This window comes from Sturnira hondurensis, unplaced genomic scaffold, assembly GCF_014824575.4.
Source record: "Sturnira hondurensis isolate 20B ecotype Veracruz unplaced genomic scaffold, ASM1482457v3 Scaffold0016284, whole genome shotgun sequence".
Taxonomy (NCBI): Eukaryota; Metazoa; Chordata; class Mammalia; order Chiroptera; family Phyllostomidae; genus Sturnira; species Sturnira hondurensis.
In genome coordinates this window covers 1,166,229-1,193,640 of record NW_028088915.1, presented here as the reverse complement: position 1 = coordinate 1,193,640, position 27,412 = coordinate 1,166,229, and the positions used below count along the sequence as shown (strand labels likewise).

Sequence of the window (27,412 nt, the reverse complement as noted above, 5' to 3'; positions counted from 1 at the left end):
CCTCTAGTCTCGATGATACCTTTATTTACATTTAAAAAAAGCTGCACAGTCCTCAAGACACTTTACATCCACTTGGCAGAATTTGTAATATTCTGATTTTGTTCAAGTAAGACACTTTACTGCCATCTGCTGGAAATTTTTCTTAATAAATATACAAATAACGATGTTTACAATGTGAACCACAGCCCCGTAGGTGTGTTGGTGCCCTTGTGCAATCACAGCCTGTACAACTGAACACACAAGTGCTCAGTAGGTAGAATTTGCTACTCTTCCTTCCACTTTTCTAAGTTGGGTTTAGAAGAGAATTCCAGATACTGTGATTAGTGCATGAAGGAATTCATTTTTAAAAATCAAGGAGTCAGTTAGTCTCTATAAAAACAATCAGCACCTTATTACAAAACCTGGAAACATCTGGCCTTACTGCTTCCCTCACTTCCCGTTTCTCCCACAGACAAGTATGTCCTACAATAAAACCTGCAATTTAAGTCAGAGATACTTATTAAGCCATTACTCTTATATTTATGAACACTGAATGTAAGACCAATTCAGGCGACATTTTATGTGCAAAAATGTGCAAAAGCAAAGTACATTTTGAAATAATCCCTATAGCCTTTAAATCTTGATTTTTAAGATTGGATCAAGAATACTGTCATTATTTCAAGATGGCAGATCTTCAGAAAGCAACTCTGCTGGGGCTCCATTCACCTTTCTTCGTCCTGGAACGTGGACTGAGATACTGCTTATTCAGAGACCATTATATACCTTTTTGTGCACACAAAAGGAAAAAATTCAGTTAAAATATACCAGTACAGTAATGAAGAAGAGTGACTAAATTTGGGTTAGGAAGAGTTTATTGATAAAGGGAATACTCTCCCAGGATAAAGATTTAGCACCCTAGGAAGCACCCCAGGTGCAAGGATGGCACTTAGAAGCTGAGAGAAATCAACAGCCCACACTAAATGAAGTGGAAATGCTCCAGCTGCCATGGCCATGGCTGACTGGGAAACGATGTCAGATGGCTCAGAGAGGTGGGTATGCACATGCAGGGATGGAAAACCCACCCACTGACTGTGTTCAAAGTTCCAGAGAACACACCTCTTAACCAAAGTGATAAGCAGTGCATGCTTAAGAGGGTAAGGATCACTGAGAATTTCTTTGGTGGTGGTCTTGTTTGCCAGAATTGACTGGAGAAGACACTGTTACAGAACTGGGCTCCTTAATAGGGATGAGAAGATCCAGACACAATAGAGACCAAGTGACAGTACATAACTGTCAGAAGCAAAGTGTGGGTAATTAGCCCTGGCCCGTTAGCTCAGCTGGTTGAAGTGTCCTGAAACACTAGAGTTACAGGTTTAATCCCCAGTAGGGCACACAAAGTAGTCAACCAGTGAATGCATGAATAGATGAAGCAATAAAATAGATGTTTCTCTCTGTCTAAAAGAAATAAAAATTTTTAAAAAGTGTGCAGCTACTACAATGAATTGCAATATTGGTGTGGCATCTATAGAGAACTATATTGATGGCTAATAGAACTCAATGTTCCTAGAGGCAAAATAGATAGGCAGGCAATAAGGGTATCAATTTATGAAATGAATCAAGACTGGATTGTCAGGAGGCTACGGGCAGCTGCCCCAATAAAATGGCACTGTCCCTGGCCTAGTTTCCAGACCTGAATCAATGATCAGATCTGGAACCCATTGCCTGAAGGGAGGCTGCTCCCTACAAAAACGGAGCCTGAAAATCTCCATTAAGCATATTTAGTAGTTATTTCCCATGCACTTCAGAATATTGTTTTAACCCCTTCACCAGGTGATAGAGTTTGTAAAAGGCTGGCTCCAAAGCTGGTCTAGGCACCAGTGCAAGCAGCCCTGCTGTATCCCTCGGCAGACTCTATGGGGTTAAAGGTTACCTGTGGTGGAAAAAGATGCCATTTCGAGTCACCAGTAATCCCAGTAGGAGAACCACAACATGGACTCCTAGGATTCTGAAGCAAAGTCATACCATCTCTAATAAAGGTCTACACACCATTCAAACAGATGTTCTTTCAGTCTAATGATCCTTGATTGAAATGGAGTATCTGACCATGGGGCATATGGCAAGAGATAACCCTCATAGCTGGGTTCTGTCGCACCCAGCAAGCCATAAGCTGAGTGGGCCCAGCAGCAATCCACCACACAATGGGAGTGGCATATAAAAGACTGGGCATGAGTAGGGCCAAAGGACACAATAAAGTTCTAGCAGCTAATGGCCCAGATGCCCATGTCTTGCCGCTATTGTGCTGAGTTCACAACTATGGTATTCACATCTGTGGTGTAATCTGCCTAGACCAGTATGGGTACTTACTAGCTGAGGCTGAGGCAAAGCTAGGATGGATGGTGCAGAAGGGAATAAAATATCAGTTACTTTAGTCTTGAGATCCAGTGCAGCTGCAGCAACTATAGTTTCCCCACTAACTTTATTGTGTTTCCTTAGCAATCAAGGCCAACCAGAGCGCTGGGGTTACTAGAGGGCAGAACTTACTATGAGAAACAAGTGGATCTGAGCACCACAGTGGGGGAACCACAGTGACACTCTAATGCTCCACCAGTGCACATCTCTTCAGGGCCAAGGGTCAATGCACTCATCCTTCAGCTGCTGCTGTTTTCTAGTCACACCTTTTATAGACTTACCACAGATACAAACTGAATTAAATCAACCCACAACTAGAATGGGCCTTAATAATTTGCTAACCCTTAATGCTTAACCAAAGCATTTAATTCATTTAACTCAAAGCATTAAGTTTAACCAAAAAATTTAACCCTTAGGCCAACTAGTTCAAATTGGAAGCAAACTAAACCAGAACATCAAATTTCCTCAGATCTAAATCCAAACAAAATTTTCAGATACTTAAAGAAAAATTTAATGATTTTTAGAGATGAAAGGAGAGAGAGAAACTCAATTTGTTGTTCCACCTATTTATGAATTCATTGGTTGATTCTTGCATGTGCCCCGATGGGGGATGGGGGTGGAGTCGGGGGAGGGGGATCAAACTAGCTACCTTAGCGTGTGGGACAACAATCTAAGCAACTGAGTTGCCTGATCAGGGCCAGAAACTTGGCACATACAATCCTGGGTAGACTCTCTGTCGCCTTTGCAGCTCTTCCTAATTAGAAGCCCTGACTTCACTCTGGAAACTAGTGGTTAAATTTCTTCCAAAGGGTGCTCCTATCTGAGGTTAGAGTACATGGCTAGAATTTTCACCCAGTTATCAATTTGGTTCAGACAGGGAAGAAAATACCAGTTGTTTTTCAAAAAGTAAGTCCATACCCACCTAGCATCATACCCATCAAAATGTTAACTGTGCAACTTATTCAATATCATTTATAATTTTTTGACAGATGCTTATGTGTGATTTCTTCCACTGTTTTATGGTTCTTTCCCATCCAAGAACCACTTGGATCTCTTTCTTTCTCTCTCTCTCTATATATATATACACACACACATATATATACACATACATATATACATCTAGAGATTATATATATATATATATATAGAGAGAGAGAGAGAGAGAGAGATCTTTTACAATTTCACTTTCACATTTGCCTCTTTAATCCATCTGGAATGTACTTCAGTATTTAGTATGAAGTGAGCATCTAACCTGTTTCTTTCCTTCCCAAATTAATGGCTGGTTTTCCTAGTACTAGTTATTGAATAAGCCATGTCCCCCTTATTGATGATGCTTCATTTATTGGTATACTGAATTTTCTTTCAAGACTATTTGTTCTTAAATATTAATCTATTTAGCAATCTTTTCTCAGTAGTTGAAAATCATTGCATGTGGGTTTGTCATATGTATTAACATCTGGTATGCTGAATCTCTTGTTATGACTCTTCTTTTCAGAACTATTCTAGCTACTCTGCCCTGTTGTTTTTCTCCAAACAGAAATTATTTTTTTCAAATTCAGAAAACAATCTCACCCTAGTGGGTGTGGCTCAGTGGATTGGGCACCAGCCTGTGAACCAAAAGATTGCTGATTTGCTTCCTTGTCAGGCCACATGCCTGGGTTGTGGGCCAGGTGCCTAGTTGGGCATGTGCAAGAAGAAACTGACTGATGGTTGTCTCACACATAGATGTTTCTCTCCCCCTCTTTCTCCCTCCCTTTCCCTCTCTCTAAAAAATTAAATAAAATATTTTTAAAAGAACAAAAACCAAAATAAAACCCCACTGGAACTTCAGTTAAAATCAAAATAAAAAATAGACAAATGTATCTCAGTGCACAATACATTTCTCAATTTATTAAAATATTTTTGTTTTCATGTTTTTTTTCTGTTTTGTACAGATACCTTCCAGTTCTTGCCAACATTATATATGTGAATACACACACACACACACAGTCTATTTGGGAAAAGTCCAACTATTGTTAATATGATAAGAATGGTTTGCATGACCTCAATGTAAACTGGCAGCCAAGGAGAGTTGACTGGAATATGCATGTGTGAACAATAAAGACTTCACTGTACTAGTCACTGGGGGTGGTGGAAACCACTGAGTGAGCATGTGTACTGTGTGGCTGTCACATTCAAAATCACTGGGCAAGGAGAGCAATGAATCTGCATCAAATTTTGTGTTAGGCTTGAACATTTCTCCATAGAAATTATTTGGGTGATATAGAAGGTCGCAGCTATGGGCAACTGGTGATTGGCAGCTGCACCATGACCACATGCCCGTTCACACATCATGTCTTGTGCAGAGTTTTTTGGTTAAACATCAAGTGACCCAGGTGACTCAGCCCCCGTACAGCCCAGATTGGGCACCCTGTGACTTCTGGCTTTTCCTAAAACTAAAATCACCTTTGAAAGGGAAGAAACTTCAGACAATTGATGAGAGAGGTCCCAAGGTGCCTAATTTGAAGGAGACTGAGGTATCATTGCCCTATGCAAAATGTTTCTTGTATCTTCTTCAATAAATAGCTTTATTTTTCATATTACATGGCTGGAAACTTTCTGGACAGATAGTGTGTGTGTGTGTGTGTGTGTGTGTGTGTGTGTGTGTTCGCGCGCGCATGCGTGAGTGTAATTTCCCAAGTTATTGTTGGGTCACTGGAAAAGTTATTGCTTTTTTAAACAACTATTTTATAATACCTTTTGAGTCAGTTCTATTGAGTTTCTTAGGCAAAAGTATCATCTGCAAATAAAGGTGTTTTTCTTCAGGTTTTAAATATTTTAGTTATTACTTCTGTCTCTTGTCTTATTACCAAATTATTTCAGCATAATTTTAAAGAATAACAGGCAACCTATGGCAAAAAGAAAAGAATAGCAGGAATCTTTATAACCTAGTTTTATTAATGCCTCCACTGTCACATTACCCATATTTTGCTATATATAATGTGAACTTTTTCTTTTTTTAAAGATTTTATTTATTTATCTTTAGAGGGGAAGGGAAGGAGAGGGGGAGAGAAATATCAGTGTATGGTTGCCTCTCATGTATCAGTCCCCTGCTGGGAACTGGCCTCCAACCCAAGTATGTGCCCTGACTGGGAATCGAACCACGATCTTCTGGTTCGCAGGCCCGCGCTCAATCCACTGAGCTACGCCAGCCAGGGCTATAATGTGAACTTTTTTTTAAAAAAGATTTTTTATTTATTTATCTTTAGAGGGGAAGGGAAGGAGAGGAGGAGAGAAGTATCAATGTATGGTTGCCTCTTGTGAGTTCCCTGCTGGGAACTGGCCTGCAACCCAGGCATGTGCCCTGACTGGGAATTGAACCACGATCTTCTGGTTCGCAGGCCCGCGCTCAATCCACTGAGCTACGCCAGCCAGGGCCTATAATGTGAACTTTTATACAGGGAAAAATAAGGATGCACATTATACACGGGTGGTCCCTGAAATACTTTGTATCTAGTCTTGTATTTTGTAATTGTTACATTAAATTTCTTATACCATAATATGTTAAAAAATAAATGCTAAAATTCCTTTATAATACAAAAACAAGTTCCTAAATATTAATAAATAAAAAATTGAATTAAAAATTAAAACAAAAGATTTTTTCCTGAAAGTTTGGGCCAAAAATGTGAGCGTGCATTATATATGGCAAAATATAGTGTTAAGTATGGAAATTAAGAATATACTCAAAAGAATGTTGAATATTAAGATGAACTCTCATGTACCCATCACGTGGCCTCAAGAATTATCAAAATTTTTGCATACACTTTTCTTGAGATTATAAATCAAGGCTTTTATGCTAATTTGAAAATATCTACCCATAAGTACCATATGTTGCCATGTATAATGTGTACTTTCTGCCTAAATTTTTGAGGGAAAAATAAGGTTACTCATAACCTTATTTTACCTGAAATACCTTTGTACCTGAAATACCTTTGTATCTGTTCTTGTGTTTTGTAACTACTTGCTACATAAAATTTCTTATACTATAACATGTTAAAAAATAAATGCTAAAATTCCTTTATAATATAGAAAACAAGTATCTAAATAAAAATAAATAAATAATTGAATTAAAAAATGAAAATAAAAGACTTTTTCTCTGAAAGTTTGGGTCAAAAACACAGGTGCACATTACACACAGTAGTGCATTATACATGGTAAAATACGGTAGACACAGCAATTCCATCGCTAGTCATTAATCCTACAAGTACACAGGCACCAATAGGCAAAGGTATTCAGGAATGCTCACCGTAACTATATATATATAATTGCATAAACTAGAAAATAGAATTTGAGAATGAAGAGTGGTGATGGGAGGTTGAGGAATTAACTTTACACTCTCTTCTCTTCCTTAGAGTTTGGCTGTCTTACCATTAACATTATTATTTTTAAAAACCTAACTAAATACCCCATGTTTACTATTGATTTAATATTTACTAAGAGTTTTAAAAAAATTTAGGGTGCCTCATGCTTAAATCCTGCTGCAGTCAACTGAACTCTGTCCACTTGAGTGGGGACCTGGGATGAGTTTCTTGTATTCAGAAGACATTCAGATATTTTTGAATGACTAAATTAATTAATAAACAAAATTGAACTTCTGGCCAAGATGGAGGTGTAGATAGACACATTGTGCCTCCTCACACAACCAAAAGAAGGACAACAAACTTAAAAACAAAAACCAACCAGAACTGACAGAAAATTGAACTGTATAGAAGTTCAACAACCAAGGAGTTAAAGAAATATTCTTCCAGACCGGTGGGACAGACAGAGACAGGCAGCCAGGTAGAGAGGACAATGTGGCAAGGTGGCGGCTGGCAGACTGGGCAGTCCCACATTCGCATGCAGATAAACCAGGAGGAACAACTGAGGAGCGAGACAGACTGCACAACCCAGGGTTCCAGTGTGGGGAAATAAAGCCTCAAAGCCTCTGAAAACACCTGTTGGGATTGAGGCAGCAACAGGAAAAACTCCCAGTCTCACAGGAGAGTTTGTTGGAGAGACCCACAGAGTCCAAGAACATACACAAATCCACCCACCTGGGAATCAGCACCAGAAGGGCCCACTTTGCTTGTGGGAAGTGGGGAAAAGGACTGAAAACTGGCGGAGAGAGGAGCAAGTGGCGTTGTTCCCTCTCAGACCCTACCTCCCCCCAACATACAGTGTCCCAATGCAGTGATGTGGGTTGCCCTGCCCTGGTGAACACCTAAGGCTCTGCTCCTTATTACATAACAGGTGCACTGAGACAAAAAAAAAAAGGTCCAAATGAAAGAACAGATCAAAGCTCCAGAAAAAGCACAACTAAGCTATGAAGAGATAGCCAACCTATCAGATGCACAGTTCAAAATATTGGTTAGCAGGATACTCCAGGAACTCACTGGGTACTTCAACAGCATAAAAAAGACACAGGTAGCAATGACAGTTGCATTATGTGAAATAAAGAAAAATCTACAGGAAACCAACAGTGGTGAGAAGGAAACCAGGAGTCAAATCAAGGGTTTGGAATAGAAGGAAGAAAGAAACATTCAACCAGAACAGAATCAAGAAACAAGAATCCAAAAAAAATGAGGAGAGGCTTAGGAACCTCCAGGACATCTTTAGACATTCCAATATCTGAATCATAGGGGTGTCAGGAGGAGAAGAGTAAGAGAAAGAAATTGAGAACTTATTTGAAAAAATAATGGAGAACTTCCCCAATCTGGCAAAAAAAATAGACTTTCAGGAAGCTGAGGTAGCTCAGAGAGTCCCAAAGAAGTTGGACCCAAAGAGGAACACACCAAGGCACATCAAAATTACATTACCCAAGATTAAAGAGAAGGAGAGAATCTTAAAAGCAGCAAGAGAAAAGGAGACAGTTATCTACAAAGGAGTGCCCATGAGACTATCAGCTGATTTCTCAAAAAAGACTTTGCAGGCAAGAAGGGGCTGGAAAGAAGTATTCCAAGTCAGGGAATGCAAGGACCTACATCCAAGATTACTCTATCCAGCAAAGCTTTCATTTAGAATAGAAGAGCAGATCAAGTGCATCCCAGGTAAGGTCAAGTTAAAGGAGGTCATCACCACCAAGCCCTTATCATATGAAATGTTAAAGGAACTTAACTAAGAAGAAGAAGATGATCAAATATATGAACAGTAAAATAACAACAAACTCACAACTAACAACAATGGAACCTAAAAGAAAAACAAAAACAGAAACAAACTAAGCAAACAACTAGAACAAGAATAGAATCACAGAAATGGAGATCACATGGAGACTTATCAGTGGAGATAGGAAGGGGGATAATGGGAGAAAAAGTACAGGGAATAAGAAGCATAGTTGGTAGGTAGAAAATAGACAGGGGGAGGTTGAGAATAGTATAAGAAATGGAGAAGCCAAAGAATTTATATATATGATCCATGGTTATGAACTAAGGGTGGGAATACTAGTGGCAGGGGGGTGCACAGTGGAAGGGAATGAAGGGAAGAAAAACTGGGACAACGGTAATAGCATGATCAATAAAATATACTTTAAAAGAAAAGAAAGGCAATTATATATCCTTCAAATTATGCAAGAATTTGCAAATATAATCTTCAGGGCTGAGCCTTTTTAAAATTTCCTCTCTGGTTTTGATCTACATGGATTTTTAATTTCTTCTTGATTCAATTTGGGTGATTTATATTTTTCCAGAGAACAAATGTTTTAGCATATAGTTAACTACACAGAGTATTCTCATATAATTTTCTAAAAACCCAAACTTTTCTGCATGTTTTATGTCCTTTCTCCTTTATAATTTTATGTATATAGTCGACCTCTTTTATTAAATAGATTTGCCAGATAGTTCTCTACTTTCTTCCTACTTTTTTTCTGAAAAATATTTTTGGAATTTATCAATAATTGTGTTTTTGTTTTCTAATTTATTAATTTCTGCTTCAATCTTTTCTTAATTCTCCTTTTTTCACAGTTTAATTTTTTAAAAAGTACTACTCAGTTCACTTGTTTTTATTCTTTCATGATTAACTTTCTGATGCTAAACAATTTTACTAAGCTTGGTCTGGTTTCAAATGACTTTTGGGTATATTTTTAATAATTAAATCTACTCTGAGAGGAAGATTGCTATAACTATGTCTATTTAAAAGAATGTGACTCGGTCTCCTGTGGCAAATTTTTTCAGAATTCTAAAACTGTTTTAGTAATGGCACTACAATTGCAGCAAGCTTACAACCTATTCTGAATAGGTCAATACCTGTTTGTGTAAATAAAATCTATGTGTTTGCAGAACATTATCTGCCCTCATGTATTTGGAAAGAATCAAGTGCCAGGATTTAAGGAGAAGCTGTTGTGTCTGCTTAATAGAATGTCCTCAGATTCAGCCTGTTTGTAACCCAAGATAAAACATTTAAAAATGTTTTATTCTTTTTGTGAAAAGGTATTTAAATACATTATGTGTACAGCCTGGATTCATGATTGGAATTAAACTCAGATAAAACATTTTCAAGTGTTAAGATTAAACATTTTTCACATGATAGAATGACAAAATTTTCATTGAAAAACCAATTCACTACAATGATATAGATGTTAGCAGGACATGCTTTTAAAAATAATTTTTAGCCCTGGCTGGTGTGGCCCAGTGGATTGACCTGGGAAGTGAAGGGTTCCATTCGCAGCTCTGGGACATTCCTGGTTGCTGGCTATGACCCCACTTGGGAGCGTGAAAGGCAACCAATGTGTTTCTCTCACACATCAATGTTTCTCTTTCTCCCTTCCTTCCCCCTTCTCTAAAAATTAAAAAAAAAACCACCTTAAAAACTTTTTTGAAAAAGTGTTCTAATAGGCCAGATTATACACAAGAAAAGTTAGCCTCTAATAAAAAACATTATGCTAATAGAGAGGTAGATTTACAGATGTGACCTTTACTAGCATATGTCTCAGAAAATCACCAGATCCATATTTGTATATTATGTAACAGTGTTTAAGTGGCCAGGAAAGGGAGGGTTTTGAGGTCCAGAAAGTGGAAATGTCCTTTTTAACATATGCCAGATCCATCTCAAATTACTGTTGATCAAGTTACAAGTGCTTGGCAAATCAGGTGGGAGGGAAGAAAAGGTCTGACAAATTTGGCAATAAACTTGGCAATAAAGGGGGCCACAAAGCCAGTGGCTATTATTAAAAACACAAACTTGCCCAGGCCAGGTGACTTGGTTGGAGTGTTGTCCCACAAACCGAAAGGTTGAGGGTTCAATTCCTGGTCAGGGCACATGCCTGGGTTACAGACCCCCCTCAACTTGTGTGTGAAAGTCAACCAATTGGTCGAATCTCTCTCTCTCCCTCCCTTCCCCTCTCTCTAAAATCAATAAGCATGTCCTTGGGTGAGGATAAAACAAACAAAAATCCCCAAACTTCAGTATTTTAAAAAACACAAAGAAAAATTGTTTGCAAAGCATTCTGGACCAAAAGTCCCTTTAAAAAGCTTTAATATAGCCATCCCTAATAAGATTTTAGAAAAGGTAGAAAGAACATGGCTTAATGAATGAATCAAAAACATATGAGTAGACCCCCACAATAACAGCTTTATGGTCATGAGTGAAAAGCATTTGCTTTGTTTTGCATCCACATGCTTTTCAAGTTTTTCAAACTTCCAAATGTTTAAAACGTGCATGCCTGTGGTCTAGGAATTTATTCTTGAAAGGAAACATCACTAGGCACCAGTAAAATGGAAAATCAAACTTTTGTCTCTACCAGCTTCAAACAGAGGAATGTAGATATAACTGTATGTATTTAGCAGTGAGTTCAACTGGATGCCTTTCAAAACAGCAGTTTGGGGCGAACAGGACAGTAAGCCAGAGCCCAAAATAATCTTAATTTTGTTTGTTATTGTAGTTGTGAAACTGTAAGTAAAGCACAAACCTAAAGCCCAAATGTTGCTAAAGGATTACCTAGAAAGAAGAGCCTGAGGTCAAGTTTAACTATTAAGATTTTATTAGGAGAGACAACCCCAGGGCAGTAAGGGTAAGGGGAAATGAAAGGAAAGCAAAAATACAAAGAGATGAAGCACTGAGCTGAAAACAACTTCACAAGAAACTACAGCTCATTACTCAGTCTCAAAGGACAGCTTCCAGACAAGCCATGCAGAACCATCACTGTTTGAGATCCTCTCTCTGTCCGGGAAATGGAGAGGAGTTTATATGCTGGCTACTTCTTGCTTTCTGCACTGTTTGGTGCAAGTTTGTCTCATGGGGCCCTCATGCCCCAGCTTTTCTGGGTGTGGCAACTGAACCCTCCTTTCACGTGCCAGGGAAGCAAGGGCATGCTGAGTGAGCCTCACGGGTTTTCACAGGAGTCTAGAACTGGCGGCAGGAGCCAGAGCCTCCATCAGAGCCTTGGTGTAACAGAGGCCATGCTGAAGCCTTACCCTCACCCTGGGGAGGCTGTCCTGCCTGGAAACTTTAGCAGCAAAGGCCAGATCTCTGTGCTGAGCAAGAAGCTAGAAGAGCAGTAGGGGTGGGACCCACCAAATCTGGGAGGTGCACAAACTGGGTGTGGTATAGTGAATCCTTCTTAAACCAGGGCTGTTCCTGTGCCGATGTTCACTGATGTTCAGGAAACAAGGAGCCACTGTTTAGAGTCAGCACTTGTTTAGCGCTCAGATTTCATAAATCGTGAATTTTTCTACCAACCTGTCCTTTGTTTCTCAACTACCTCTAGTTAGTCACTACATTAACTCTCCCCCCACTCTTATTTGAGGGGTAATTGGAGTATGTTAAAATCCACCTATTTGAGGACTACAGTGTGATACATTTTGGCCACTGTCTTTGTCTTGTAACTACCACTGTCAAGACGTGTGATTGTCTATTACCTAAAAGTTCCTTCCTGTTCCTGGCATTGCATCCTCTTCCATCTTCACCCCTCCCCATGGAACTGCTTCCCCTAACCAGCTTTGACTCTTCTAGAATTTCATAGAAACAGAATGACTATGGTCTTTTGCGTTTACCTCATCCGCCCTCAGCACAATGTTTTAAGTTGCTTGCATGTGGCCGTGTGTGTTAATATTGTGCCCCTTTAAACTCCTCACTCTATTTTGGAGAAGAAAGTACTGTGTACGCTACATGTGGGCATGTTAGCCTGCATCGTTTCCGTTGGAACCCTCACAACCGCCCAGTATTCCAGCCGTGGGGCCGGAAGCTCGGCGCTCAGCGGAGGAGTTTGGGGAGGTACGTGAGCCAGGTCCTGGCAGTCACTCAGTCTGGCTGCCAACCCTGCCACGGCCTGTGGCCCAACCTGTGGCACCTGCTGCCCAGCTGCGGGCATCAGAGACGGCCTCGCCGAGTGCAGGCTCTGGCCAAAGATGACGGAGTCGCTGCCCCCACCCGCCTGCTTCTCGGGCCGCTTGCGGCGGCTGAGCACCACGCAGCGAAACTTCAGTAACGAACACAGAGCAGCGGCCGGTTTCCCCGCACTGAGGGTGGGTGGGAGCCCCTGCACACGGGTCACCTACGGCGGTGAGGCACCCAGATGTGTCCCTCCGCGCGCGCGGGCGGGACTACTTCCCACGGAGACTTGTAGCGGGAGCGCGGCGGCCCGAGGGGAGAGGTGGAGCTCTGGTTGCAGTGCTGCCTCCGCCCCTGCTGGAAAGTAGCGGGCGAGGGGAGCGTTTGGGGTTGGTTTTCTCCTCCACGCATCTTCCTCGTTAGGATAGTAACAGACTTCATTCAAGGACGCGGTGGAAACACACTAAGGCGTATGGCCCTCTGGCGTGGAGCGGCCTCCCTGCCGCTTTTTTATGGCTGCTTGACGGGCAGCAGCAGCAGCAGCTCCATTTTGCTCATCCCTATCGTGGTTGTTGGGGCAGTGGAGGGACTCACAGGAAGGCTTTGAGGAAAAGCTGTTGCGAAACCGTCTCTCCTGAATGGCTGCCAGCTGCCTTCAGGGAGGAAACAGCTGGCAATTTTTTCCATATCAATTAAAGAGAAGAAAAATCTGTGTTTTCCCTCACGTTTTCACTCAGATTTTAGAATTCGTGTCTTCAGTGGTATAAAGCTATCACTCGTCTTTACGCCATCTCCTTTAATGTTGTATTCCCTCGCTAGTCTAAAAATTCACACGTAACCAAGTTGCCTTTGGACCTTTGTTTTCGGTTCCTCTCAGAAATAATGGGATTTCACAGAAAACTGTGGAGATGGGTGATACTCAGACTGAGAGCTTTGTAGCAGATACAGGCCCCAGCAGAAACAGCCAGCGGGGTGGGGGGTGGGAAGGATAGGGCTGGGGGGTGGGGCGCGTGGGTAACGTTTCTGGGGATCCCAATGNCTGCTTCTCGGGCCGCTTGCGGAGGCTGAGCACCACGCAGCGAAACTTCAGTAACGAACGCAGAGCAGCGGCCGGTTTCCCCGCACTGAGGGTGGGTGGGAGCCCCTTGCCACGGGTCACCTACGGCGGTGAGGCACCCAGATGTGTCCCTCCGCGCGCGCGCGGGCGGGACTACTTCCCACGGAGACTTGTAGCCGGAGCGCGGCGGCCCGAGGGGAGAGGTGGAGCTCCGGTGCATTGCTGCCTCCGCCCCTTGCGGAGGCGGCTGCTCTCCCCGCCTGCTGGAAAGTAGCGGGCGAGGGGAGCGTTTGGGGTTGGTTTTCTCCTCCACGCATCTACCTCGTTAGGATAGTAACAGACTTCATTCAAGGACGCGGTGGAAACACACTAAGGCGTATGGCCCTCTGGCGTGGAGCGGCCTCCCTGCCGCTTTTTTATGGCTGCTTGACGGGCAGCAGCAGCAGCAGCTCCATTTTGCTCATCCCTATCGTGGTTGTTGGGGCAGTGGAGGGACTCACAGGAAGGCTTTGAGGAAAAGCTGTTGCGAAACCGTCTCTCCTGAATGGCTGCCAGCTGCCTTCAGGGAGGAAACAGCTGGCAATTTTTTCCATATCAATTAAAGAGAAGAAAAATCTGTGTTTTCCCTCACGTTTTCACTCAGATTTTAGAATTCGTGTCTTCAGTGGTATAAAGCTATCACTCATCTTTACGCCATCTCCTTTAATGTTGTATTCCCTCGCTAGTCTAAAAATTCACACGTAACCAAGTTGCCTTTGGACCTTTGTTTTCGGTTCCTCTCAGAAATAATGGGATTTCACAGAAAACTGTGGAGATGGGTGATACTCAGACTGAGAGCTTTGTAGCAGATACAGGCCCCAGCAGAAACAGCCAGCGGGGTGGGGGGTGGGAAGGATAGGGCTGGGGGGTGGGGCGCGTGGGTAACGTTTCTGGGGATCCCAATGATTCTGGAATTTTTATGAGTATCTAAAGAAAGTGCCCGGTCAGAGAAGGTGGGAGGCCACTGAACTTGAGAAAGTGTCTTGCAATGTGCCGAGAAAGCATCTATTGTTTAAATATGTAACAACCTGCTATGACAGAAAAGAGGGCAGTTATTTTTTTATAGTTCCAGGTAAAGTTTGGGTTTAGAGCTTGTGACTGCTAATCTCCCATATTCCTCGTTTATTTCTTCTCATAGTCTTATACTGTTGCATATTTTATATGTTTAGTTATTGGCTTTTCTGCCCACTTGACAGAAAACCCATGAGAGCTCTGAGTTGTTTGTTTGTCCTGGGGAACCTAGCACAGTGTCTGGCAAAGTACCTGGGGTTTTGTAAACTATCTACTGACTCAGTGAATAAAAAACAAATATGGCACATCATTTAAAAGCATTGTGAGAGAAGCACAAAACCAAAAACCACATGACATAAGGAAAACTGATCTCTCTGTAATGTCAAGACATAACATCTAGTGACAGATGTTAGACTTAATGTGATTATTTCACAATATATGCAAATACTGAACCATGTAAACCTTAAACATATGTCGATTATACTGCAATTAAAAAAAAAGAAAAAGTAGTAGGAAAATTTAAGGTAAAACATTTATATACTTCACTACTGCAAGAAATCCTGTTGGACCTTAGAGAAAGTTAATCGTTTGCATTAATTACTGCTGTTGCAAGTCATCCCCAAATTTTGTGCTTTAAAGAAAGACCATTTTATTTGCTCATGATTCTCTGGGTCAGGAATTCAGGCAGGGCTCAGTGAGGAGGGCTCTACTCTGCTCCAGGTTATCTTGACTGGGGTGCCTCAACTGGATCCAGAGCAGGGTCTCTTGACTGTTTACTACTCTGTTGGTCAAAGCAAGTCAGAGGCCTAACAAGCATGGATGGATTCAAGACATTGGGAAACAGATTCAACTCTTAAGGGAAGAATGGTACAGGCACACTGCAAAAGGGATATGGTTATGATTCGTGGAAGAAGCCTGTCAGAAAAGAGTACATTTCGTACGATCCTCTTTATATGAAATTCTATAAAAGACAAACTAATCTTGAGGGACAGGAAGCAGATTGTCCAGGGCTGGAGGGTGGGAACTGATGAAAGGACATGAGGGAACTTTTTGGGATGACAGAAATGTTCTGCACCTTGATTATGGTGGTATATGCACAGATATATATATATATATATATATATATATATATATATATATATATTATAATTAGGCAAATTATACAAAAAAGGGTAGGAAATTGGAATGACCATCTTCAAAAATAATCTATACATGAAACCTTTCATCTGATAGAAACTATAAAAGTCATCTGGTTCAGTGTCTCCATTTTACTAATAAGGAAAGTGGGGCCCAAAACAGGAAGTTGCCAAAGGATACTGTTAGTGACAAAACCAGGATTGGAACCCAAACTCAGGAACCCTGACTACAGTCTTCCTGTCACCTCTCCCACATCCTTCAAGACAGGGGAAAAGGATGCCCTGGGCCTGAATCCCACTGAGACTCACTTAGATGTAAGCATGTCTGAGAATAAGGGCTGGACCATGATATCCCTTTGTACTCTAGAAATTTCCAGGGGACTCCAGTGGGCATGTACTCTGATCCTAGTTCTGAGAGACTACCAACAAGTTCCTATAAGTCAGCATCTGTAATAGAGGTAAATGGAGCAATATTTATAAGTAGAATTGAACACTGTGAGGGAAAAAACAGAAGAGCAGCTATGCCATAGCCACCTGTTGTCTACAGTGTTCAGTGTCTACAGTGTTCAGAAACCTTTGGGTTTCCTAAAAGGGTACTGGTAGAAAAGGACAAGGAGAGATATGTGACTATTGAAACATTATCATCTCCTTAAGCTTTACTAAATTAATAAACCCATTTTCAGCTAAGAATTATTGCTAGCTTTTAGACAGTAAAACAGAACTGAAATAATAAATAATAGTATTGCTACCCATAGCAATATGCAAATGTTAGAACATTTAGGGAATTTGAAAATGTGAATACAGTTCATTCTCAATTTTTAGTATAATGTCTTTACTCAGAAAAAAATGACTTTGATCCATGTCCAAAGTGTCTCAGACATTTATCAGATGTATTCAACTCCTCTGGATGCCAAAGAACATTTAAAAAAAATCTACACCCTGACCAGGGTGGCTCAGTTAGTTAGCATCCCACAAAGCAAAGGGTCACCGGTTTGATTCCTGGTGAGGGCACATGCCAGTGTTGCAGGTTCGGTTCCCAGTTGGGGGGTGCATGGGAGAGGCAACCGACTGATGTTTCTCTCTTGCATTGATGTTTCCCTCTACCCTTCCCTTCCCTTCTCTCTAAAAAAATTAATGAAATCTTTTACAAAATATCTGTGAGAGGGCAGAGTAATGTGGGCTGAAATGTTTTGTGCTGATTTCCAGCAATTACCCAGAAACCTATGGACTTGAACTGTAGCTGGAATCTGAACTTTTTGCTCACACACAGTCACTTTTGAAATTATTTACCAAAACACTAAAATATGATCAGTAAGGGAAGTTTGTTTAAGAGAACACAACTGTGACAGATTTCTGAAGCTTGGGTTTTTCTTCATTTTGTTTTGGGTTGTTGTTATTTCACCATTTTTCTAATACCTATATCTTAAACATTTTATGTTTAAATAGTAAGCAATTTATTAAATGAGAGGACACGATTTGCATCTTGAAGTTGTGGTTTCTGTCTCAAAACTGCTGATTGAGAGGAATCTATTCTTTCACAAATTTAAAACGTACTTACAGAGTCACTCTCCTGGCTTAACCCTAATGTCAGGTGGAAATTGATGCATTTATGGAAATAATTCAAGCCAAAAAATATCCATTCTTGTTTGGATTCCCCTTGGTTTAACTTGGGTTAAAGAGAGCAAAACAACAGAGCATATAAGGGAATCAGCCCGAGGCTCTCTTAGTTTTAACTTCAGCAATCCTATAAAACTTAGCTCAGTTTAGGCCAGACATTCTCAACTAAAGAACTTTTTAGATGTTACAATTCTACTCCATAGCTGCCATGTTTAAAATATCTGAACTACTCATGTAGTAGTATTCATAACCCTGATAGCCTTTACTCAGGTACACACACATTTAGGTGGGGTTTTTCCCCAATAACATGTGGAACCATGTACTACCAGTTCTACCTTAGAAACTCAAGAACCCAGCATGACATGGAACTCATGAGGAAAATAAACCAAGGCTTCCAGGTCTTTTACATACATTCCTGACAGCCTGCTTCCCACTTCTCACCACCATTGTTTTTCCTCTGGAACTGATGGTGGTTGTAATTGCCTCCTAGTCATGCCGTGGGTGAGAGAGGGATTCCTGCTCTAGAGTTATGGGGATGACTAGACACACAACACCTGACACTCAACAAGTGAGACTGACAGCAGTTTATGAGTCACCTATACTCAGCCAAGGGGAGTACACTGCACACTACATGAGACAGAATGAACCACCAGTAGCTGGGGGGTGGGCAGGCTTCTTTGTAGAATCAAAAGAATAGGGTGACTCCTGGTTTTTATGGGAGGGTGTGACTGGCTTGTTTGCATTCTGAGGGCTGGCAGGGAACTGAAACCCACTACTCTGGGATAAGCAGGAGTGATGCCTGGTCTATTTGCTAAAGGGTTGTTTGGCTAGGGGACATACCCTCTGGAGCAGAGAGGGAAAGGGAATTTGTGGTTAGGCCACTGGAGGTCTCCCAGTTTTCTCCAGATGTCAAGGCATATATAATATTAGACCTTCATTTTTAGACCTTATATCACAATAGCAAGGTCAGGACATTATTTCTAGATTGCTATCTGCAATACTCTCATAAATGGGAGGGGGGAAAATGGTAGAGTGAGGCAAAGGGTGCATGTAACACCTTTCTAGTTTATAATTTCAAATACACAGCCAGAGCAAATGTTTACTGAATATCTTCATGTGCTAGCACTAACTAGCAAGAGACTTAAAAGTGAGTGGAATGTACTCCGTATTTTGAAGGACTCAAATGGAGAAGAAATAGAGAACATAAGCAGATTGTCACCATGCTGAGAGAGATGGATGCGGGAACAAAGATCTGTGCATGTAAGAGCCCAGTGATGGGAGAAGTTCATTGAGCTAGGGCACACAGAAAGGTTCCACAGGCACAAGGGACCATGGCCCCTGAGCTGGCCTTGAAGGATCAGTGGGAATTGGCCAATAAGAGAAGGGAGGTTGGAAGAATCATATCAGAGGGACTAGCACTACCAAAGGTGGAAGTGATCACATGTTAAAAATGAGTGACAAATTGTCCAGTGAGGATTGTGGGAGGCATTGTTAGCTAGGGATGGGGGAACAGGATTGACACTGTCTCAGATAGGCAGTAAACTTCTTGACATTGGTCTTGTGATTTTCTTGGATTTGACACCAAAAATACAGGCAACAAAAGCAGAAATGAGTGGGACTATATCAAACTAAAAAGTTGCTGACAGCAAAGGAAACCATCAACAAAATAAAAAGGCAGCCTACTATTCAAATGAGATAAAATGTTTGCAAATCATTATCTGAGAAGGGGTAAATGACCAAACTGTATCAAGAAGTCATACAACTTTCTTTAAATTTCTGAGGGTCTCAGATGAACATTCATTTTGCTGAGCAGGACACTGAACAGCTAAAGGAGACCCCCTGAATGGGCAGGCCTCATCAGTGGAACTTCATCTTCGAACACTAGGGCAGCAAGCCAGTTTTGTCACTGGGTAATACTAAGTGGCAGTGATTGTAGGTCTTTTCTCCTGGATCAGTTCATGGAGACCAAGTTCCAATTTCCTGACTAGGGTTAAAAGCCCGCTGTCAGCATCAGAGCAGCCGGTGGAGAACAGGAACTGGAAGCCTCAGGATCAGCACATAGACTTGCACTGAAGTCTCCTGCTCTGCTATAACATCACCCCTTCCTGAGAGATGTGGACCCCTCAGAAAGTAAACCTGATTTATACCAGAGTGGGAGAAGGACAGGAGGGCCCAGCTGTGCAGGGTAAACAGTTAACAGTCAACAATCAACACAATTAAGGGATTTGTGGTCTCCCTCTGGTGCAGTGCCAGTGCTTTGAGGGGTCTGGAAAAAAGGAAATTACTTTGACATTCCAAAGGTATGTTATTGTGGGTACAAAAAGATCACAGACAGGCTTCAAGTAAAGGCTGACTTCTGTCAGGGAAGATCTTAGCCTAGGACATGACTACCTGTCATAAATTGCTTTTAGTTAATAAGTTTTAATTTCAGCCCATCTGTGGTTACCTTAGATCTCCGAGTTTGTAAGGCTGCCATGCAGGCCTCCCCTGAGCTGTCAAGTTAACGAGGCCTCTTTTTGTCCACTTGTACTGAAACCCAGAGGATAACTATATGGACACAGGCACTGAGAGAAGATATGGCTTGGGCAGAGAGTGCAAGCATGATGACTCCACAGGCAGGAACCCAGGGAAATGGATACCCCAAACTCATTCTCCCACCTACAAAATGCCTTCCAGCCCCTCTCACTGCCAGCCCCTCTCACTGCCTGTCCCAGTTGTGACAGAGGGACAGAGGGAACCTATCCCTGTTGTTCATAAAGCTGGGCTTCTGGGAAATGGGACAAAGGAAAGAAGGGTGGAGAGGGTCATGTGGAGAGGCAAATGGCCATTTGAGGTCAATTTCACTGTTTTGTCCTTTTCTTTACCAATCAGTAAAGAATACTCAAAGATGCAAACCTTTTCAAGAGATGTCTTGAAATGATTGAATTATAAAGTCTCTAAATAACCAAGAGCTTCCTATAATCTGTATAAAAGAAGCTTTGTGCCCATATCTGGGCCAAAAGCTACATCTGTATTTGGCAGAACAAAGCCCTTAAACTTACTACCATCAATTTAAATCTCGTCCTTAGATTTGAGGCTACCTAATAAGCTACACAACTTTTCTTTGACCTGTACAGTGAGAAAATTTCTAAAAATTTGTTTTAATTAAACATCCCCGTGGTGTGTTTAATTTTTTTGAGAAAGTAAACACTTCAAACAAATTCCACAGTTTAAATTCTATAGAGGTTTGCATAAATCCCAAGGTTGAAATTATAGTATAGTTAAATAACACCTTGAATTGTTTCCTACCATATTTCATAAAACAGATATTTCTCACCAGTATTCCTAAAAAATTATTCTACACACTGCAAGATTCCATTAAAATGATGTCCAAGAACAAGCAAAATTAACCAGTAACGACACAAGTCAGAATAATGGTTATCTCTGATGGGAGGGAAGATTTGGGCTGGGAAAAGGCATGAAGGAAACTTCTGGGGTGCTGCTAGAAATGTTCTACATTTAGTTCTTGTTTTACATGTTGATACATATTACACATATCAAGAATCAATGAGCTTAACAATTAAACTCAATGTGTAAGCACTTCACATACTACATTGCTTCTTGGTATGTTCTATGTCAATTTAAAAAGAAACAATTACCCCATTAAATGACTTGCAATTACTGCCACAGCAAATATCATTAACATAGAAAAGATTCAGGTTTATGCATTTCCCAGGGGTCAGCAAAGTATGGCCACAGGCCACCAGCCTCGGTTATAAAGGAGGTGTTAGGGGACACAGCCACAGGCGGTGTCCACATGACAGCTACAGGGGTAAGCAGCTGTGACAGAGGCCTATGATCCTTTGAGAAAAGGTTTGCCAACACCAGACTTAAAACTTCAAGTAACATCTTTAAACTGTCCCTTTTCTAGGATAGTTCAAGTCAACCTCACCTAACACCAAACTAACAAGGAGATTCAAAGATCAGTAAATCACTCAGTTGACTATAACCAAAAATGTCATAAAACTAACATAGGAATGGCAGCATTCTTTTGCCTTGAGCTGTACATAAATCACAAATTGTGATTTTATTTGGCCTTATACAATGTCAACTTTTAAAAAATTGGTACTAATATTTTAAAAATATAGTGTGCACTTTAAAAAATATCAAGATTTTGGCTGCTCATACCAAAAAAAAAAAAAGATGGAGCAACTTTGGAACCATATTTCTTTAAAGTAACAATGAGCTACAGTGACTGCAACAACACTGAGCCACTTCACTCTGTGCTTACACTGTCCAGAAGGTACAGGTAAAAAGGACAAACAACTGAAGGACAGATCACTACATAGTTTCCAATACAAACCAGAAAGCTTTAGAAATAAACATGAGGTACACTTTTTAAAAAATCAGTTTATGGGCAAGTACCATTATTTAAAAAAGAAATGCTCTTTAATTAAGATAATTTACTTAATTATATGAACTCTTTTCATACTGTAGCTTTGACCAGAGTAGAGCTGAACACACTCAACAAATTTAATCAATGGAAATGGTTTTCTACTGTTAAAGCCAAACATCTTTCTTCTTTTTCCCAACTAAAAGCTTTATGCCTTCAATACAGTCACTGGTAGTTATTAATAAAATGGAAATATCCTAAAATTTCCCTAAGTATATGTAAACGCTATAAATTCTACAGTTCACATCAGGGATTCCGGTTGAAATGACTTTTTAAAATGCTAATATATGTAAATAAAGCATAAAGCTTAACATAAATTAATTATCTACCCCTTGGAATTGAAATATAAACAAAAGATGATTCATGAATATGGTAATGATTGTTCTTTGGCACAAAATCTGAAAGCACTTTATGCATTTTAAGTGAATTTAAATTTTAAGTCAACTGTGGAGTATCATCTTCAAGCTTTAGAATTAGCATCCAGCAAAAGTCATTACACAGCCACAGCCTGGGATTCTTGACAATCTGGCAAAAGCTAAGAATATATAGTTGATTTTTTTCCAAGAAGAAAAATTTAACCAATACACTTATTTGTGTAGAGAAGTGTTGTTATATATCACTTAAAATTATATTCATTAGCCCTGGCTGGTGTGGGTCAATTGGGTGGAATGTCATCCTATAACCAAAAGCTCACAGATTCAATTCCCGGTTGGGGTACATAACTGTGTTGTGGGTTTGGTTCCCTACTTGGTGGCATGCAAAAGGCAACCAATTGATGTTTCTCTCCCTCTCTCTCTTCCTCCCTTCCCCTCTCTCTAAAATCAATAAGCATGAGCATATTGATGTTTCTCTCCCTCTCTCTCTTCCTCCCTTCCCCTCTCTCTAAAATCAATAAGCATCCTTAGGTGAGGATGAAAAAAATTACATTCATTAAAGCCAAATTGTAATTATTCATACCTTTTATCCTAGATGTTAAATCTACCTTAAAAGTAACAAAATGAAATTTACTGCAAAGTACTCTGAATTTGCTGCTTTTCACTAAACTACCAAAGTAAACACAATAGTTTTATTTCAGTGCTAACATAAGTAAAACACAACCCATCACACTTTCTTGCATCTTATATGAAGCTGAATAATTTTTTATTTTATTCGGTGAAGATGTTTTAAGCAGAAGTACTTATAAGGAGTGGACTTGCATCCTATCATGCTGTCTTATTTGTGATGAACTCTTTTGCTCTCAAAATTTAGTTTGGAATTGGAGAATGTTAACCTCCAGATAAGTTTTTCTCTCCAAACTGCTTACTTGATTATATTTCTGCTGTGTTTCATCATTTAAAACAGTGATTTTTCTATTGGTGTGCTTCAAGTTTTAAAACATGTACTACCCCATTTAGTCAGGGGCATTGACCTCTTTTTTCTTAAGATTGTCAAATTAAAAAAATGACAACAGCTAGCCAGGTCAAGATAGCTCAGTTGGTTAGAGCATCATTCCAATACACTAAGATTGAGGCTTCGATCTCCAGATAGGGCACACCCAAGAAGCAACCAATGAATGCATAAACAAGTGGAACAAAAAAATCAATGTTTCTCTCCCCACACCCCAGAAAATAATCAATGAATAAATTTTAGAAAAATGACAACAGCCAACACAATAATCAACACAATGATCACCACCCAGTTTGAATGAATCAAAGTTATACCTATTTTTTTGGTCAGATTGAAAAAAAAATGTAATACATTTTTTGGTGTGCTGCAGAATTTTAGTAATTAGTATATGTGTGCAGTGAAATGAAAAACGTTGAGAATAGCTGAAAACATGTGCGACATAACTTGGAGAACATCTCTTCCCTACCAGTTCGGCACAGATATAAACCACAGTGACAGCAGTGTGTCAAGGGGCATTCCAAAGGCCATCTGAAGATATGCATCGTTAGTCTAAAAGGAAAGACTCGGAAGAAATCAGAAGAGCAGAAATATTGTGTTGGTCCAAATTTTTATTTCAAATATTTCACAGCTTTTTATGACTTTTCGGCCATCTCTTAAGCATGATGAAAATATTACCATTCCTCTTATTCAAACAAAAGGAGTTAAAATATGGGATGACTGACTGCCCTGCCCAGACCACAAATGTCCATGGAAAAACTGAAATCAAAGTTAACCTTGTGAGTAAAAAGACAAACATTCCCCAGCAGCCTTTGTGCATGGAATATCACTGCATTTTGATCTGGAATCACCAGGCAGGTAATCTGATGTACTGACGGAACACTCCAGTTTGGATCCCCTTTCCACCTGGTCTTCCCCACAGGTGGTCACACAGAACACAGGCTGACTAGCTCCTCACAGTCCAACCTGAAAAGGTGCCACTCCCTGCACAGCAGTCAGACCTCTGACAGCAGCGGGGCCTCTGCACGCTGGGGCTACACATAGGCCCACGGCAGGGGTGTAAACAGAGAATGAATACCGGCCCTTGAATCAGCTAAAGCGTGGGATCGCTTTACTTTGGCCCACAAATCTCCCACCTGCCTACAACCTTAAATTATTGTAAAAGCTATAAAACATAAAGACAGAAACCAATGAAGACAGATAGCTTTTTCTAGACCAAGCCTGGAGACCTGTGAGCAAGGAAAAGAAGAAAATCAAAATAGAAAGTAAGGAAATTCTAAAAGACCCCGAGGGTTTTAGAGAAGCTTGTGTATAGCCAGGCCTCTCTAAATTAAAGAGAATTTAATTTAAAAAATCAAACACTTAAGTGATTAATATGTAGAATTGATTTTTTAAAAATCAGGTACTACAAATAGGTTAACTGAACTATCGTTTCTACTCTAAAAAGAAAATTAAATTTGTTCTACTCATTTTTTCCAAAGCTTAATTTTAAAATGGTATATACACATTTTTATCACTGATTCCCATGTGTAAACTTTAACTCTGGATATTAAATGATAAAATCCCCCATATTAGTTTCCCTAAATTTCCAAATAAAACTATCCAAATACATTATTAAAGTTTCTTGGTTCTTTCTGCAGTTTAGACAACATAAACTTTCACCTGATTCTCATAAATGAGAATGAGAAACATAACAAGAGGAAAGGCAGGTGGTCTAAATTCGTTTGCAGTGATGGGGGCCTTATCCATCCATTTCAATGCTGTCCTTGGTAAGCAGCATGCAACTAACAGAAACTATCCAAAAATATAGTTTATATCCATAAAGCAAAAGCCATTTTCTTTGATAAAACTAACTGGCTTTTGGCCCTGGCTGGATAGTTCAGTCAGTTAGTGTGTCATCCTGACAAGGCAAGACTGTGTTCGATCCCTGGTCCGGGCACACACAAGAATCAACCAATAAACGCACAACTAAGTGGAACAACAAATCAACATCTCTCTCCCTCTTAAAAAAAGAAAAGAAAAGAAAAGAAAAGAAAAGAAACTTAACTGGTTCCCATACAGAGGGAGTAAAAACAATACTTTAGCCTCATCAGCAAGAAGCTCTGATCAAGGAGCCCACCCAGTCCCCCAGGAAGGCCAGCGGCCCCTTCTGAGCACAGACATGCAGAGCACAGGGAGAAGCAATGGCGTTCCCGCCCTTCTGTCGGGGCCCTGCCTACTGACCGGGAACCGCTGCACGGGAACCGCTGCACCGATACTCTCCACCACCACTCTCACGGGAGGCACAGCCACCAGAAGCCCCGCTCCTCACCCCCAGCTTACGGCTGCCAAGCATCGTCCCATTTCCCGTCTCCACCACCGGTGCACCAGGCCCTTCTCTTCTCCTTCTGCTCCACCAACTGACAGCCCCCCACTCCCCCCTTTCTAAACTCTACCCCAGCCGAGTGTGGGCACCAGAGCTCTTTCCCCACGCCACTGCCCCCCAGGGCCCATTCAGGAGGGAGCCAGGGGCAAGTCTTCCCCAACAAGGGGTCTGCGACTGCTGCGGTCCTGAAATGGGAGAGGTGAGCACTGGCAGGCTGCCATGGAACACATTCTCATAGAAACAAGTACAAAGGGTGGTCAGATTCCACTATATCACTAGTACAACCCTTTAGCTATATTATGAATAGCACGTATTTGTATCTCCACAACATTGTTTCTGTGGAAAAATTTCTTCCAGGTTGTAACCAACAATCTGCAAATTTTGATTCAGTCCCACTCATGAAATGAACATTGTCTATATCCAGTTCATGATGTGAAGAATCTTTACACTTACTTTAAAGATAACTAACAAATACTACACTGTGGTCTGAAAGTCTTAATACTGAATACTGACAACACATAAACAGGAGGGTTTTTTTTTTACTGCTAATTCATTTCACATTTATTCTTAAATCTCCTATGTAAAACACTCCCACACTAAATGAACGTATTATGTATACAACCTAGAGACACTCATAACCATAGTTCCAATGGACAGCATGGTAACATAGCTTCAAATATTCTGTGACGTGAATTTAATAATATCTATTATGGGTTCTTTAATATCGGCAGGAAAATTCTAGAGAAGAAAAAGCTTAGTGAATTTTGGAAGTTACTGTGTGTAGTTATTACATTTATTCTGATTTTATATATTGTTTTTTAAAAAATCAGTTAATAAATCATTTTTTGAGAAACCTCAGCCTTTTCCGTAACTTTCTGGAAAAACGTCTGCGACAGGACTGTCTGTTTCTGCATAGCACTGTTCAGTTTACCCTGCACACTGCGCTTTTCAAAAATCTTCTCTGGCCTTTAATTCTTCAGCCCAAACACAAAGAAGGAACTGAAGAGAGAATGGGTAAATTTAGACTACAATGCCACCCAGTGGTTGAACAAGTTTAAAAGTTCACTAAAGCACAAAAAAGTATGCTATCATCCTTTAGGAGTAAATTTCTGACTCCACTTCCGGCCAAGATGGAGGCGTAGGTGGAAACACTGTGCCTCCTTGCACAACCAAAATTAAGGACAACAAAGATTTAGAAACAAAAACACAACCAGAAAAGACAGAAAAATGAATTGTACAGAAGTCCAACAACCATTCATCCAGATGGGTAAGAGGGGTGGAGTTGGCAGCTAGTGGAGAGGGGTCACAGCAGGAAAAAGCTCACACAGGCAGTGCGCAGCTAGCAGACCCTGGGTGCAGAAGGAAACGAGCAGACCCAGTGAGGCATGCAAGGCAGTTGACTGACCACACTCACATTTGTGCGCAGATAAACCAGACAAAAACGGGCAGCCAGACAGACCGCACAACCCAGGGCCCCAGCAATGGAGAATAAAGCCTAAAAGCACCTACTGAAAAGATGCTGGGAGAGGCTCCCAGCCTCACAGGAGAGTTCATTGGAGAGACCCACAGGGTCCTAGAATGTACACAAGCCCACCCACCCGGAACCCGCACCAGAAGGGCCCAATTTGCTTGTCGGAAGCGGCAGAGGGCACTGAAATCCAAGAGAGAGCAGAGCAAGCTCCACTGTTCCCTCTCTGACCTTGCCC

The 27,412-nt window shown here is 40.8% G+C and overlaps 1 long non-coding RNA gene across 1 annotated transcript in view; it reads right to left on the bottom strand.

Moving 5' to 3' along the window:
• Positions 1–27,412, bottom strand: part of LOC119000815 (uncharacterized) — a 62,196-nt gene that overhangs the window by 24,755 nt on the left and 10,029 nt on the right. The gene's annotated exons all lie outside the window — the stretch shown is intronic.